Raw genomic sequence first — 15688 nt, forward strand, 5'->3', positions numbered from 1 at the left:
GAACTCAGGGGTCTTCGGGTGTTGTTTCCCTGGCACCTCTGGACTCTTAAAAGTCCAGAACCTCAGCGCAGTTGTGAACTCTATCTTCAAATCTTTAAAGGCTTGCTCTGCTTCTTCCGACCATTCGAATCGTGTCCCTTTCTTCAGTAGTCGTGTCAAGGGTTGAATTCGTCGGGAAAATTCTCCAATAAATCTCCGTGAGAAATTTGCGAACCCAATAAACGCTTGGACTTCTTTCACACAAGTGGGTGACTTCCATTCTTGTACGGCTTGAATCTTCCGTTTGTCCATATGAATTCCTGCTGGCGAGATTACAAAACCCAAGAACTCTACCTGTGAAACTCCAAAAGCACATTTCTCCAACTTGACAAATAGCTTGTTCTCTCGCAGTTTTTGTAAAACTCCTAGAACCTGTGTTTGATGCTCCTGCGTATTCTTTGAGTAGATTAGTATATCATCAATATACACAATCGCACATTGATCAATGAATTCACTGAGCACATCATTTATGAAGTGTTGAAACGCTGCAGGCGCATTACACAACCCATAGGGCATCATCTGGTATTCGAATAGGCCCAAGCGTGTCCTAAAGGCCGTCTTCCACTCGTCTCCCTCTCTCACTCGAATAAGGTGATAAGCTCCCCTTAAATCCAACTTCGTGAACATCTGTGCTCCTTTGATCTGGTCCAACAAGACGGAGATAAGGGGAAGAGGATACCTGTTCTTCTTTGTTATTCGATTTATGGCTCTATAATCAATGCACGTTCTCAACTCGCCCTGCTCCTTCTTAGGCACAAAAAATAGTGGCGAGGACACTGGCGATTGGGAAGGATGTATAACTCCATTGTCCAGGTACTTGTCAATATACTCCCTCAGGTGATGATTCTCTTGTTCCGTCAAGGCGTACACTCGACTGCAAGGCAGGTTCGCCCCTGGCTCTAAGTCTATTTTGCAATCGTAAACTCGATGAGGCGGCAGTTGCTCAGCTTCCTGTTCGTTGAAAACGTCCTCAAAGTCTTGATATTCTGATGGAATTGTTTGCGTATTTATTACGCACACGGAGACTCCGGCTGAACATAAGGCGTGAGCCGGGTTCTGTTTACTCATTGTCTCGTAAGCCCCAAAACAGTTCTCTGTACAATATGCTGAGTTCATTTCAATTGTTCTGTTGTTCCAATTGATTGAAGAATTGTGCTCTGTGAGCCAAGGAAGTCCCAATATGAGTTGGAATTGGGGGGCATCAATTAAATTAAAGTGTATAGCTTCTCTATGCCCATTTTCTTGAATCAGCTCCACTAACTCTGTGTGACTCGTGATTGGCCCAGAGGATAGATTGGTACCATCGATTGCTCGAACTGGTTCACTTCTAGCCTTGGCAATTGCTTGCAGCCCAACCTTAGCCGCGAATTTCAGATCGCAGAAATTACCCGTGGCTCCTGAGTCCACCATCACAGTCACTCCTTTCATTATCTTTTCACGAAATCGGATTGTCAAGGATAAAATCAAATGGGGCGAAGACGACTGTAATGTATTCGCCAGCCGATGTTCCTGAGGAGTTGATTTCTGATTCGCATCCGCATGCACAACTCCTTCTACAGGTGGTGCTGCGAGTTTTCCTTCGGCTTAAATGGACCCTTTGGCTTTTTTGGACAAATTCGCACAAAATGTCCATTAGATCCACAATACATACATAAGTTGTTGACTCGTCTTTTTTCCTTCTCCTCCTTTGTGAGCGGTCCCCGAATCGTTCCTATTTGCATAGGTTCAGATCCTGTGGTTCCTTCTGTACTCCTTCCTGTTTCAGCCTTAGCTCAGTTGAATCGCGGAACCGTACTTCTGTACTCTCGCCTTCTCTCTCTCCTTCGCTCTCCCTGCCGGAAATCCAGTTCTAGTACTAGGTCTATCAGGGCGGAAATTTCATTTGGACGATTCGGTATTTGCGCCAAACCATCTTTTAGTTCATCTCGCAGGCCTCGATAAAATATTGCTGTCCTCTTGTTCTCTGGCCAATCAGTCTCCATTACAAGTTTGTTGAATTGAGCTAGATAAGCCACTAAGTCTCTATTTCCCTGCTTCAATTCCAAGAGTTCGTTATCTACTGCTTGAGAGATCCGTCTTCGGTCAAAGATTCTCAGAAATTCTTTCTTGAACTCATCGAAATTCTGCAATAATGGATCATCTCGCGAGACTATCGGCATCGACCATGCCGCTGCATCTCCACTCAAAGATGACAAAATGAAGGCTACCTTAGATTGCGCATCAGGAAAGATAGAAGAGCGACACAAGAAATGAAGTGAACATTGTGTAATAAACACCTGCGCCTTTTGTGGGTCCCCACTAAATCTCTCTGGCGCTGCCAATGGTATCACTGGCGATAAGGAATGGATTACTTGTGTTGTTAGCTTATTTGCGTTTCCCATTGATGTGGTGGGACCCTCCCTTCCAGTTGAATACGGTTGTCTTATCCTCTGTGCTAATTCTGCCGTCTCTTTCCTAGAATTCATGACCTCCTGCCTTAGACTTTGATTCTCTTCCTTAACTCCTACCAATTCCTTTTGTATAGCCTCTAGGACTGACCCTAAGGTCTGTAAATTTATTCCCTCAACCATCTCTTTTCTGTTCGGGTGCAAGATTAATACGTGGGCACTTCACACTGTCAGAGCTCACCTTCAGCTTCTCGCTGGTTACCGTTGTCTTGCACAGGAACAGAAGTCGCTAGCTTCCCGACTCCCACTACTAATCACTCAGCCCCAAAAAATGTCTTTGGCTCTAACTGATCAGCAAGGGGGAAGGGGGAAATTGGATAAAATAATAAACGATAGAAGAGACTGGTTCTGGACCTTCTGGTTTTCCTATCTGGAATTCTTCTTCAGCTATCACTCTGCCTTCTGAAGACTCCTAAGGGTAACTAAGCACACAACAAATTATTATTCCTTCTCTACTCTATCCTGTCTCTTTTCTTCTCTTCTCTTATGATTTTTCTACCTACCCAGAATCCTGAACTCTGTGCCTCTCTTCCTGTTCAACTCTGTCTTTTCTTCTTTCTTGTTATTGATGTCACTAATTATCTGTAAAACATATATCTTTTTATTATATCTATTTATTCTCTGTTTTAAAACATCTTCTGACTCTTTCTCTTTTAAACCTACCATTAATGTTTCTGTGTGTGGCCTTCTCTTTCTTCTTGTGATTTCTCTTCTTTCTTTTCTTGCCTCTTGCTATTCTAAAAACTGTCGTCTTCTAAATTTAGCCTTTGTGCTTTTAACTTTTCCTGTTTGCTTCCTCTCCTTAGGCTACTGCAGAGCTGCTGTAACTCTGGTAAGTCTTTCTCCTTACTTTCCTAGTTAACTGTTGGTATTGTCTATTAATTTTTCCTTAGGAACCTTTTCTCAGTAAATCCTATAATGTTCTTCATTTTCTGTTACAGGATTCTGTATGCTGACCTCTGCTGACCTTGGTAAGTGTATACTTATTGCGTCACCAAACTCTGCTTACATTTTATTGTGAACGAATAATCTATCAGTAATTCACTTAGCTTTCTTCGGTTTTCTTTTCAGGTGCTGCTGAAGTCTTCACTCGTTTTTTCCCTGTAGAGACGAGGTGACTCCGTACTCGACTCCCGGTAAATAGCCCACTATGGACTCTAGCGGCTTTTCTGACCTTTTCGGTAGTTTCGGTTTCTTGACTCGGAACTGCTCTTAAGCGTTACTCTGGAAAGCTTCTTACTCTAAAAATGTACTTCAGAACTGGGAACACACTCGAACACGTCTTCTCTGAGGAAATGTCTGGGTGAAGTGCGCATTACTTCAGGCGTGCGCGCGTCACATCGTCTCTCTGGATTTGTAAACAACTAGACCGCAGACCTCAGCGCCTGAGCGGCCATCTTAGAATTGCGGGCATGCCACAGACTCGACCATTGAAGCCCATTCGAAACTGAAACGCCTATTGAACCAAGTTCCTTGCGCTTCGTTTTGGGACTCACATTAGGGATCCTGACACTAGCCTCAAGGTTTTTGTTTGACTTTTTCATGTATTCAGCCATCCTGGAGCGGAGACCGTGTACATAGTCCACTATGTCTTGCTATGGGGGCTTGAGAGGTAACTCTCATCCTTCCTTCACCAAACACAATGGACCCCTGACAGGGTGACCAAACAAAAGTTCAAATGGGCTGTAGCCAACCCCCTTTTGAGGCACCTCCCTGTATGCAAGTAAAAGGTAGGACAAGGGCATGTCCCATTTTCGCCTAAGCTTCTCTGGGAGTCCTTTGATCATGCCCCTTAAGGTTTTGTTGAATCTCTCAACTAAACCATTGCATTGTGGGTGATAGGGTGTGGTGAACTTGTAGTTCACTCCACACTCCTTCCACATAGCAGTCAAGTAACTAGAAATGAAGTTTGCTCCCTGTCAGATACTACCTCCTTAGGAAAGCCTACTCTTGAGAACACACTCACGAGAGCTCTTGCCACTACAGGTGCTGTAGTGGTCCTTAGGGGAATTGCTTCTGGATACCTGGTGGCATGATCCACTACCACCAGTATAATTCTGTGCCCAGATGCTGTTTGGGGATCCATGGGACCAACAATGTCAATCCCTACCCTTTTAAAGGGCACCCCCACCACAGGTAGTGGTATCAGGGGGGCCTTTGTAGTGCCACCTGCTTTGCCACTGTCTTGGCAGGTTACACAGGAGCAACAAAACTCCTTTGTGTCTTCAGACATGTGGGGCCAGTGAAAGTGAGGGACAATTCTGTCCCAAGTCTTGTTCTGGCCTAGGTGTCCTGCTAGGGGAATATCATGGGCTAGTGTCAATACGAAACCCCTAAGCTTTAGAGGTATAACCAACGTCCTGGATGCACCATTCTTGAGGTCTCTATTCTCCGAGTATAGGAATCCATCTTCCCAATAAACTTTATGGGTGCCACTAGCATTCCCAGCAGCCTCATCAGTAGCTTGCTGTCTGAGGGTTTCAAAAGAGGGGCAGGTTTTCTGCTCCTGACTCAGATCAGACCTGGAAGGGCCCCCTTTCCCCAAGAACTCAACCTGGTCAGGTTCAAGCTCCCCTGGGACAGTTTCTTCTTCAGGCTCAAGATCATCTCCCTGAGGAGACTGATCAGCATCCTTAGACAGGTGGGAAGGCTTTGCCTTAGCCCTAATGCTCCTCCTCTTGTGAGGCACCTGGTCCATTATTCCAGAATCCAGGGCATGTCCAGCTTTTGACATTTTAGCCTGTGACCTGGTCACAGCAAAGACGTGCAGGGATCCCTAACATTTCTGCATGTGTCCTGAGCTCCACTTCAGCCCAAACTGAAGTCTCTAGATCATTGCCAAGCAAGCACTGTACTGGTAGGTCTGCACTTACCACAACCTTCTTAAGGCCAGTTACCCCTCCCCAGGAGAAGCTAACAACTGCCAGAGAATGATCTGTTCTGACATTGCTAGCATTGGTCACTTGGTACATTTCACCAAGTATAATCTGCCCAGGATCCACAAGATCTTTTGTCACCATTGTGACTCTTGCGCCTGTGTCCCTGAATACCCAAGCTTCTACTCCATTAATTAAAGGCTGCTGTCTGTATTTGACCAGGTTACTGGGGCTCACAAAGGGGGATATATCCAGGCCCCCATCACTGACAAGCACAGCCTGAGTTGGTAGTCTGACTAGGCCAGAGTCCATCTCAGAACCCAGGGTCAACCCTACTACACCCTTATTCTGTGTATTCCCACCACCAATTGTAACTGCACTAGGGGGAGCAGGTGCCTTAGGGGCATTGGTGGTGGTTGGAGTATATTCTTTGGACTTGATGCAGTCACTAGTCCAGTGAGTTTTCTGTTTACAGATTTTGCACCAAGGTTTCTTTTGGCCTTTACCCTTTCCTGACTGTGAATCCCCACCTGAAGAAGATTTTTGGGGCCCTTGAGAAGACTCCTGGTCTTTGCCCTTGTCCCCACCCTTGTCTGAGTTTTTAGAATCTTGCTTCTTTGTGTCACCACCTTGGTTCTGTACCTTCTGCCTCACCCTGGTTATGACCCATTTGTCTGCCTTCTTTCCCAATTCTTGGGGAGAGGTCAGATCTGAGTCTACCAGCTACTGGTGCAACAGCTGATTTTGACAATTATTAAGAATCTGCTCCCTCATTATCAGATTGTACAATCCTTTGAAGTCACACACTTTACTGCCCAATAACCAACCTTCCAGAGCCTTAGCAGCACAGTCAACAAAGTCAAACCAGTCTTGATTTTGTGCTTTTTGGGTATCTCTGAACTTTAACCTGTATTGATCAGTGGTTAGGCCAAACCCGTCTACCAGTGCACTTTTCAAGACCTGGTAATCATCAGCATCCTCTTCTCTTACAGTGAGGAGCTTGTATCTACCTTTGTCTGCAAAGGAGAGCCATAAGATTGCTGTCCACTGACCTTGAGGGACCTTCTGTACTTTACACGCCCTCTCCAAGACAGTTATCTATTTGTGGATTTCATCCCCACTCTGGTAGGGAGGGACAATCTTACTTAGGTTTCTATGGTCATAAGACCTCTCCCTATCTCTAGGGAAATTGCTGCCACCAAGGGACTCTAGTCCCTCCTTTTTACTAGCTCTGTAGAGCTCTAGGGATTCCCTATCTAAGGCCATCTGCTGCTTTCTGAGGTTGAACTTGTCTTGCTCATACTTCAGCAGTCTCTCTCTCCTCTCCTGGGAGGTTTCCCTCCCTCTGTGAGAAGAGACAGAGGACCCCATAGAGGAGTTAGACTGGATAGATCCCCTTGACAGAGATCTATCCCTTCGAGCCCTGTTGTCAGGTCTACCTGGAGGGATAAAGGAAGGAGCATTATTGTCATCCTCCTCATCCTCATCCAGGAGATCTGGGTTCACCAGAGTCTGGTCATTGTCACCAGTCTGGTCAGCATTAGAGTTAGGGTCAGGGGAGTTTCCACCACTAGGCCCACCCTCAGGTGCTGCCCTACCCACACTTTCTACCCCATCAGGCCCACTAGTCCCTGTGATATCATCCAGCTTAAGTATCTTTATGAGATGCTGGGTGGATGGACTTTTGCCTGTCTTCAGCTTCCTAATGGAACATAAAGCCCTAAGCTGAGCAAAGGAGAGATCCTCATATTTATAGGGGAGAAGCCCACTGGCTTCTGGCAGGGACCCACTGGTTCCTGGCTGGTTAGACATTACTAATCAGCTGTAGTGTATTGCACTACCTACACTAGTATGGCCTACTAAACTCTCTTGAGTTGTAGAAAGGGTGTGCTATCCCTTAACACACAACTCTAAGTTCAGTAGAACTTACAGTAGCTAAACTTGATATTATATGTACCTCAGGTACCTTTAGTGGTTTTCAGTTGATCAATTCAATTGAGATTATCTGGAAAAACAATAGCAAGCTGGAATCCCACACGCTGCACACCAATGTGAGAAGGTGGCCTGATATATGCTGTCCACTAGTTCTAGTGGGTACCTTGAATCAGTCCAAACAACCCCTTATGGTGATAGGTTAAAGACAAACTTTATTGAAAGCTATCCTAGTGGTAGCTGTGGAGAGCAGCCTTCAGGTTAAGTCTTGAAGGAATGTAAAGCAGCTTGTTTTACCAGTCTGTAATCTCTTGAATGATCAAATGAAAGGATAACCACACCAGGTATATATTTAAAATATATATATTTAGGGTAACACACACCCCTCTAGTCTCTTTATGAGACTGGAGTTCGAAGTACTTAAGTTACAAGTGATTAAGTATCAGTAAAAGCCCAAATATACACGTTTGGGCACTAGGGCGTACCAAACCATATACCAAAAAAGTGGTATATGAACCACGACTGAACTAGACACAAGGCCTAAAGCCTGTAGAATCGCTAGGACCCCAAGCAACCACCCAAGGTAGTGACACAGAGGACTCACGGGGACTGTATGCAGTGTGTAAACTCAACCGCGGGTTCCCGTTATCTTCTATGGGCAATGTCGCGGTTGGAAATTTAAAGATTAGGGACACTTCTAATTGAGTCAGGACCAAACCCTTTTGGACTTAGGAAGTTCTAGGGCTAGCACCCACGTGAGCACCGGAGTACCCGAGTTACCTCACCCAGGGAAGCCGGGTGCATAGGTGTCTTTGGGTGTCGGGTCGGGTCGCATCGTCGATTTCAGTGGGAGCCTGCAAATAACTGCTGCTGCCGTGAATAGAAGAAGTGTCCGGAGAGATCCAAGCCTGGATGTAGGATGGAAGGAACCTGAAAGCAGAGGGGACAGAATCTGGGTCACTAGCCAGTGACCAAGGGCAGGATGGACCAATGCCCACAGATGTCAGGTGCTTCAGGTGAGGTGATGGGTGTCTTGACTCTTCAGCCGCGAGGTCCACGAGGCGTCGACGAAGTCCACAAGCCGGATTCGAGCTGTCCCACAAAGTCTGTCGAGCGCTACGGTGTCGGCGACCAGAATGGCCCCAACAAGCCTTGGCAATGACAAGTCAATGGAATTTAGAGAAAGGACTGCGGTGCAGACCAGCAAGGTCTGAAGGACTCACCCAGCAAGGGTAAGTCAGGGCATGTCTGGAGCAACCAGGAAAGCCCAAGCAGAAAAGGATTTGCCTTCATGGGGACCTGCTAGCCAATGGGCTAGTGATCACAAAGGAGCCTCGAGCGGTCGCACTTGAAGCTGGCCCACCGGTCACTCGTGGAGAGGAGGCCAAATATCTTCGGTGCAGGAGGTGCGCAAGGCTGGGGCTACTCAGAGTCCAAAGCACAACTTCAAGGATGTCCAGGAAGATAGTGTTGCTGCAAAAGATCACGGTGTCCAGTGGTCATGGTTCCACGTCACCCACGATAGCCACAGGCCTCAGCTTTGCTGTGTCTCAGGGTAGCCTCGGTGAAGTCTGGACATCTACCTCTGGTGATGCAAAGACTTTGGTGTCCGGTGGGAGCTTCAGCGATGCAGACCGGTCAGTTGCTTCTTTGGTGCCTGCCAAGCAGGGGAGTCACACCTTGATCCCAAGGGAGATTTCTTCCATCTTCTAGGTAAAGTAGAACGTCGAAGGTCCAGGATATATGTTGCAGAGTTTCGTCCAGGGTAATCTAATGTCCTAGTGACTGGATTCCTATACTTATAGTAAGTTTAGGGGATGGACTAACTCTAAGGCCCCACCTATGGGTGGGCCTGGAAAGAGGGGTGGTTACACCCATTTCCTTTGTCCAGTTTCGCGTCAGAGCAGGGGCAGGTAGCCCCTGCAACCGGTTTGAAATGGACTTTGCACAGGGACAGCAAACGTGCCCCCAGTGCAGGACTTCAAAGCACCAGAGAGTGCTCCTGCCCAGCCCCAATACACATCTGCCTGTCTGGGAAGGTGGTCACACCTCCCTTCGACAGGAAACCTATTGTCCAGGTCTCCCCTGCTGAAGTTTCGGTCAGCAGCAGGAGGCCAGACCCGTGTCTGTGGCAGAGGCATCCATTTTGTGATGCCAGGGCTCAGGAAAGTCCTACCGGGTGTAGCCAGTGTGAACATGTCTCTCCCTCTTAGAAGGGTGGAATGCTACCCCCACTGCCAGAATTGGCAGGAGGGGGGTGGTATTCCAAAGCGTTTGACACCAAATACGACATGTTTTGATGCAGCCATTCCAAAGTTGGCATTTACCGCGAGGTTATAATGCACTTAAGAGTATATGGTATGGCTCTATCACAGAACATCTTTTCATCGAAAGTGGGGCGAGGAAAAACTACGCCTTTCAAACAAATAGACTGCAGAACAAAACCCAGAAAGACTCATCAAATATCTGCAAGGGAAGCAAAGCAGTGCGGGTTGTATTTTCCTCGCCCATGATATTTTAAGAAAATAAATTATGTTGAGCATATTTTTTCGTATATATGACCGATAGAGATGTCAGGCTGAAGCGAAGACACTGATTAGATTAACGAACGGGTGTAAAGTCAATACGCTACAACATTAAGAGGAAAGGAATAAGCTTGGATTGATAAATCAGAGAAAACTCTATAAGAACAGGAACAAAAGCTGTATGAAAATCCAGGATAGGACCATTTTTTAACCCTAAAACTGATACATGACGGATGTTATTCACGATACAACCTGTACCATAAGAAGACTGTGACCTGGTATCGCATTCTGTCCTGAGGAAGGTGGTTAAGCTTTAAGCTTATAGACCACCGAAACGCTTCGACGCCCCTGCATTTCTTGAATCCCTAACAGCAAAGGACTTTTAGATGATAAGGAAAAGTTTCCTCACTAAAAAGTGCCAGACAGGTTCTATTTAGCTGTGGGATCGAATATAGTTTTAAACAGGATATATAGACTGCCTGTAGTTAGTAGGGTCACAACAGGTTTTGCATCTACGATTGTTTAGGAATTTTATCTAAGGATATTACCATGTATTAAATGTGGAAGTTTTTTATGTATTAAAAAGTATGTACTTTTTCGAAATCTTTTCGAAATTTTAAGGATAGTAAAATTGATTTTTAACTGATTATAAGTGTATGCATTGCATTTCAATTTGTATTGCAAACTTGTGGCTTGAAAGAGGATTGCTTGAGTCAGTGGAAAGTGATATGGTATGGTATGTGTGTGTTTTCCAGGGATCTACCTCCTTGCTCATTCGTTTAACCCCTTCAGTGCCCGCCCCTTTCCCCGCCCTGTGCCAGCCGTTGCATTAGCGGGCGGGGTCTATGACGAGCTGGACTCGTCATGGGCACAGCGCCACCGCGGCCCATGACGAGTCCAGCTCGTCATGGGCACTGAAGGGGTTAAAGAACCCGGTTCCCTGGAACTAGTTTGGGTCATCTCTCTCTTTGTTAAACTAATCTATCACAGAACAGCCATAAGGAAGTATTTCCGAAAGCTAAAGAGGGGCTCAGCTCATGCTTGGGCACCCTCTCACACAAAACCAAACACTCTGCCTTCAGGATTGTAAAGTCCTGCCATAGGAGTGGCTTATAGGTTTATATGTGTCTGTATATGGTAGTGATATAGGTAGCCTATACCACAGTAAGGGGTGCAAGCACACCCTTACCCAGGCTGCAGTAGCAGACCTGTGGTGCCATTTTGGAGTGCTTCCCAGGGGTGGCATAATACATGCTGCAGCCCCTGGTAGGCCTCTGAGGTACCTATGCCCTAGGTACATAGTATACCATATACTAGGGGTTTATAAGGCACTCCAGAATCCAATTAGATATGTACCTAATGTACATGGAAATCATTTTAGAGAGGAAGCAGCTAGGCTGGGGTCCTGATTAGCAGGGCCACAGCCAGACTAAGGTCGCAAAACAGTAAAACACCAGCAAAAAGTGGGGGTACCCATGTGAAGCACATCCTATTCTCCTACATACACCATCTGTCCAAGGTCGTTTTCAACTGTCAGGATTGGGTGAGGCTGAGTCTCCGCCCTAATCAGGTGCGCCAGCAGCCGCCCTGCCTTATCCTCTTCCGTATACCAGCGAAGCCTACTCGCAGTTCTAGTATATTTGCCTAGCGAGTCCCATATGTCCCCTATCTGCCGCCACACGTTGTCCCCTTCAGCCGACCTCTCTCTATTGGTGGGAAGTTCCTTTTCCAATGCCGCTAATCGTTCCTCCTGCCGCCGCAGATCATGATCCAACACTTTTTTAACCCCCACCTCCGTGGACATACATAGCCCCCGAACCACCACTTTCATTGGATCCCACTCGGTCGCCCTAGTGCTAGCGGAGCCCCAGTTGATCTCCATATAATCATTCAGCCCATTCGTTAAGGCGCCTTTATAAATCGGGTCGCCAAAGGCTTCAATAATGAGCCTCCAGAGCGGTACCTTAGATCTCGGTCGGGCCAGCGAGTCAGCAATTAGGAGCGGGGAATGATCCGACAGATAGAGGGCTAGGCATTGCGTCTCTGATACCCGATAGATCGCTGTCTTTTGAATGAAGAAGTAGTCCAATCTACTAAAGGTATTCACAGCAGGTGTGTGACACCAGAACACTCTACGACTAGGGTTACGGTGGTGACACACGTCCAGTAAGCCATAATTATGAAGCATTTGGCCCATCGCTTCTCTGACTCTAGGCTTTGCATCCAGTTTTGGGGGCAATCTGTCGAGCTCCCCATCCAGGGCACAATCCAGATCCAGCAGTCCCAGAACTCGGCTCAAAAACCCACCATTGTCACTATTCGGGGCATAAACATTTACAAGGCATATACTGCACCCATGTAGGGTCCCCTCCTCCACCACAAACCTCCCGTCAGGATCCTGTTCAACATGCAGAGCCTTAAACCCCGAGTAGGATGTAGCAAAAAACTGACCCCTCCACCTGCGTTGGACGAATTTAAGACAGTCTCCCCATAGGTGGGTTTTATGGAGTAGAACTAAACTGACCCCACAGCGCCTAAGGTATGATGCCACCCAGATCCGTTTCACCCTGTTATTCAGCCCCCGAACGTTCCAAGTAATCAGTTTGTAATTCTGGTTATCCCCTGTCTTGAGTGAACAGCTGTCGGTATCACAGTCCCCCCCGTGTGGTATGGAGACCCCCCAGTAGTGTCATTGCTTGCCCCCACATGAGGAGTATGTCTTCGATCCCCTGTGTGCCAACATAGACCAGACCCGGCAGCAACCCCAACAAATCCCCAACTGGAAACCCCAACTCCCCCCACCCACAGGCGGTAGCCCTTCATTCTCACAACCAGTCCTGGTTTGAGGACTCCGAACCCCGCCCCAAAGCTCCACCCACCCCCTAGGATACCCCTCTCAACTTGAAAGAACAATTACAACCACGCTTACCCACCCAGGTCCGCTTAAACCTCCCTCCCCCCTTAGACTCTGTGAATCAGTCGACTGACTGGCACAGTAACTCACTGTACCCGCTTGTAAAGGGATTTCTAATCTGTTTTGAAAGTGCAGGCGTGTGCAGTCACTCACTGTACCCGCTTGTAAAGGGATTTCTAATCCCTTTTGAAAGTGCAGGCGTGTGCAGTCACTCATTGTACCGGCCTAGGATTTCTAATCCCTTTTGAAAGTGCAGGCGGGTGCAGTCACTCACTGTACCCACTTGTAAAGGGATTTCTAATCCCTTTTGAAAGTGCAGGAGTGTGCAGTCACTCATTGTACCGGCCTGGGATTTCTAATCCCTTCTGAAAGTGCAGCCGGGTGCAGTCACTCACTGTACCCACTTGTAAGGGATTTCTAATCCCTTTTGAAAGTGCAGCTGGGTGCAGTCACTTACTGTACCCACTTGTAAGGGATTTCTAATCCCTTTTGAAAGTGCAGCCGGGTGTCGCCTCACAGTGAACCACGGAGCAGCTGATCAAAGCAGCCACCTCATATTTCACTTGAATGCCATGCCCCCAGGGCAGCATGACTTTGCGTCTGCCCTGTGGGAAGCGCATTTAACATATTGGGGAGCACCGTCCCTGTTTGAGCACAGCGCAGGTGTTTGAAGGTGCACCGGGCACGCCCAGGAATAATGCTCCCTATATGTAATAGGGCCCCTTGTCCACAATTCTTTGCAGAGAGGCGTTTGCAAGAAACCCTACTGGTGGTTTCTTGGCAGCCGCCATGCAGCAACCATTCAACGCCGCCACGGCCCAAAGCCATGAGCGGCGGCGTACGGGGCAGCTTTGCGTTACTTTGGGTTACAATCCAGCACAAATCGTGAATGGCATTGGACATAAATCCCACCTGCCCCGTAAGCGTAGGGCATGGGCTACAAAAGTAACGCGAGCCCGACACGCAGCGTTGGCACATCTGGGCCCAGGTCTTTGCCAACAGATGAAGTCGCCCTAAGAAAGGGCCATTTCTGGACATCACACCCCATGCCCAGTGGCGCATGGGTCATGCTGCAACCTGAAACATGGCGGCCCCACAGCAGGAAAGGGGACTTAAGCTCTGGGGGCCTTCACCTCACTAAGACATTCCTTTCAGCAACTCGCAGACCCCGCAGGGCGATGCTGTTAGCCAGTGACTCCTGTAGCGCTGCGAGGCACGGGTTCAAGGTGCTTTGCAGCGCCCAGAGAGTTCGTCGTAGTCTCTGCCTGCTCAGGTAAGTGTCTTTCACACCTTAAAAAGCTTCACAAAAGCAGTGGGTGACTCGGATAAAACGGTGGCTGTTGGTTTGCAGAAAATTCATTTATCTATCCCCTAAAACAGTGCGGGTGGCAACTGTGCCTCGGCCCCTCCCCCTGAATCCCCCTGCTATCATGACCCACTGACCTCTAGCTAGTGACCCTTGAATCCCGGCTTCGATGACGCATAAGCCCCAGATACAGTGAGCTTTGGGCTCACTGCTCCGAAAGTGTGCACCCAGGTACACTCACCCTCTCTCTCTTACTTGACCCTTCGTATGACCTCCAGCAGATCCCTGCTCATGCACAGCTCCTTCTGACTTGACGCTTTGTGTGACCTTGGGCACCTCTGCTCGTGCACAGCTCCTTCGGCCTTGACGCTTTGTGTGACCTTGGGCACCTCTGCTCGTGCACAGCTCCTTTGGCCTTGATGCTTCGTGTGACCTTCGGCAGCCTCCTGCTGGTGCACAGGTGCTTCTGTGACTTGACGCTTTGTGTGACTTTGGGCAGCCTCTGCTCGTGCACAGCTCCTTCGGCCTTGACGCTTTGTGTGACCTTGGGCAGCCTCTGCTCGTGCACAGGTCCTTCGGCCTTGACGCTTTGTGTGACCTTGGGCAGCCTCCTGCTCGTCCACAGCTCCTTCTGCCTTGATGCTTCGTGTGACCTTCGGCAGCCTCCTGCTGGTGCACAGGTGCTTCTGTGACTTGACGCTTTGTGTGACCTTGGGCACCTCTGCTCGTGCACAGCTCCTTCGGCCTTGACGCTTTGTGTGACCTTGGGCACCTCTGCTCGTGCACAGCTCCTTCGGCCTTGACGCTTTGTGTGACTTTGGGCAGCCTCTGCTCGTGCACAGCTCCTTCGGCCGTGACGCTTTGTGTGACCTTGGGCAGCCTCCTGCTCGTCCACAGCTCCTTCTGCCTTGATGCTTCGTGTGACTTGGGCAGCCTCCTGCTGGTGCACAGCTCCTTCGGCCTTGACGCTTTGTGTGACCTTGGGCACCTCTGCTGCTCGTGCACAGCTCCTTCGGCCTTGACGCTTTGGTTGACCTTGGGCAGCCTCCTGCTCGTCCACAGCTCCTTCTGACTTGACGCTTTGGTTGACCTTGGGCAGCCTCCTGCTCGTCCACAGCTCCGACGCTTTGTGTGACTTGGGCAGCCTCCTGCTGGTGCACAGGTGCTTCTGACTTGACGCTTTGTGTGACCTTGGGCACCTCTGCTCGTGCACAGCTCCTTCGGCCTTGACGCTTTGGTTGACCTTGGGTAGCCTCCTGCTCGTCCACAGCTCCTTCTGACTTGACGCTTTGTGTGACCTTGGGCACCTCTGCTCGTGCACAGCTCCTTCGGCCTTGACGCTTTGGTTGACCTTGGGTAGCCTCCTGCTCGTCCACAGCTCCTTCGGCCTTGACGCTTTGTGTGACCTTCGGCAGCCTCCTGCTGGTGCACAGCTCCTTCGGCCTTGACGCTTTGTGTGACCTTCGGCAGCCTCCTGCTGGTGCACAGGTGCTTCTGACTTGACGCTTTGTGTGACCTTGGGCAGCCTCCTGCTGGTGCACAGTTCCTTCGGCCTTGACGCTTTGTGTGACCTTCGGCAGCCTCCTGCTGGTGCACAGTTCCTTCGGCCTTGACGCTTTGTGTGACCTTCGGCAGCCTCCTGCTGGTGC

This window comes from Triturus cristatus, chromosome 8 (genome assembly GCF_964204655.1).
Source record: "Triturus cristatus chromosome 8, aTriCri1.1, whole genome shotgun sequence".
In the NCBI taxonomy this organism is placed as follows: Eukaryota; Metazoa; Chordata; class Amphibia; order Caudata; family Salamandridae; genus Triturus; species Triturus cristatus.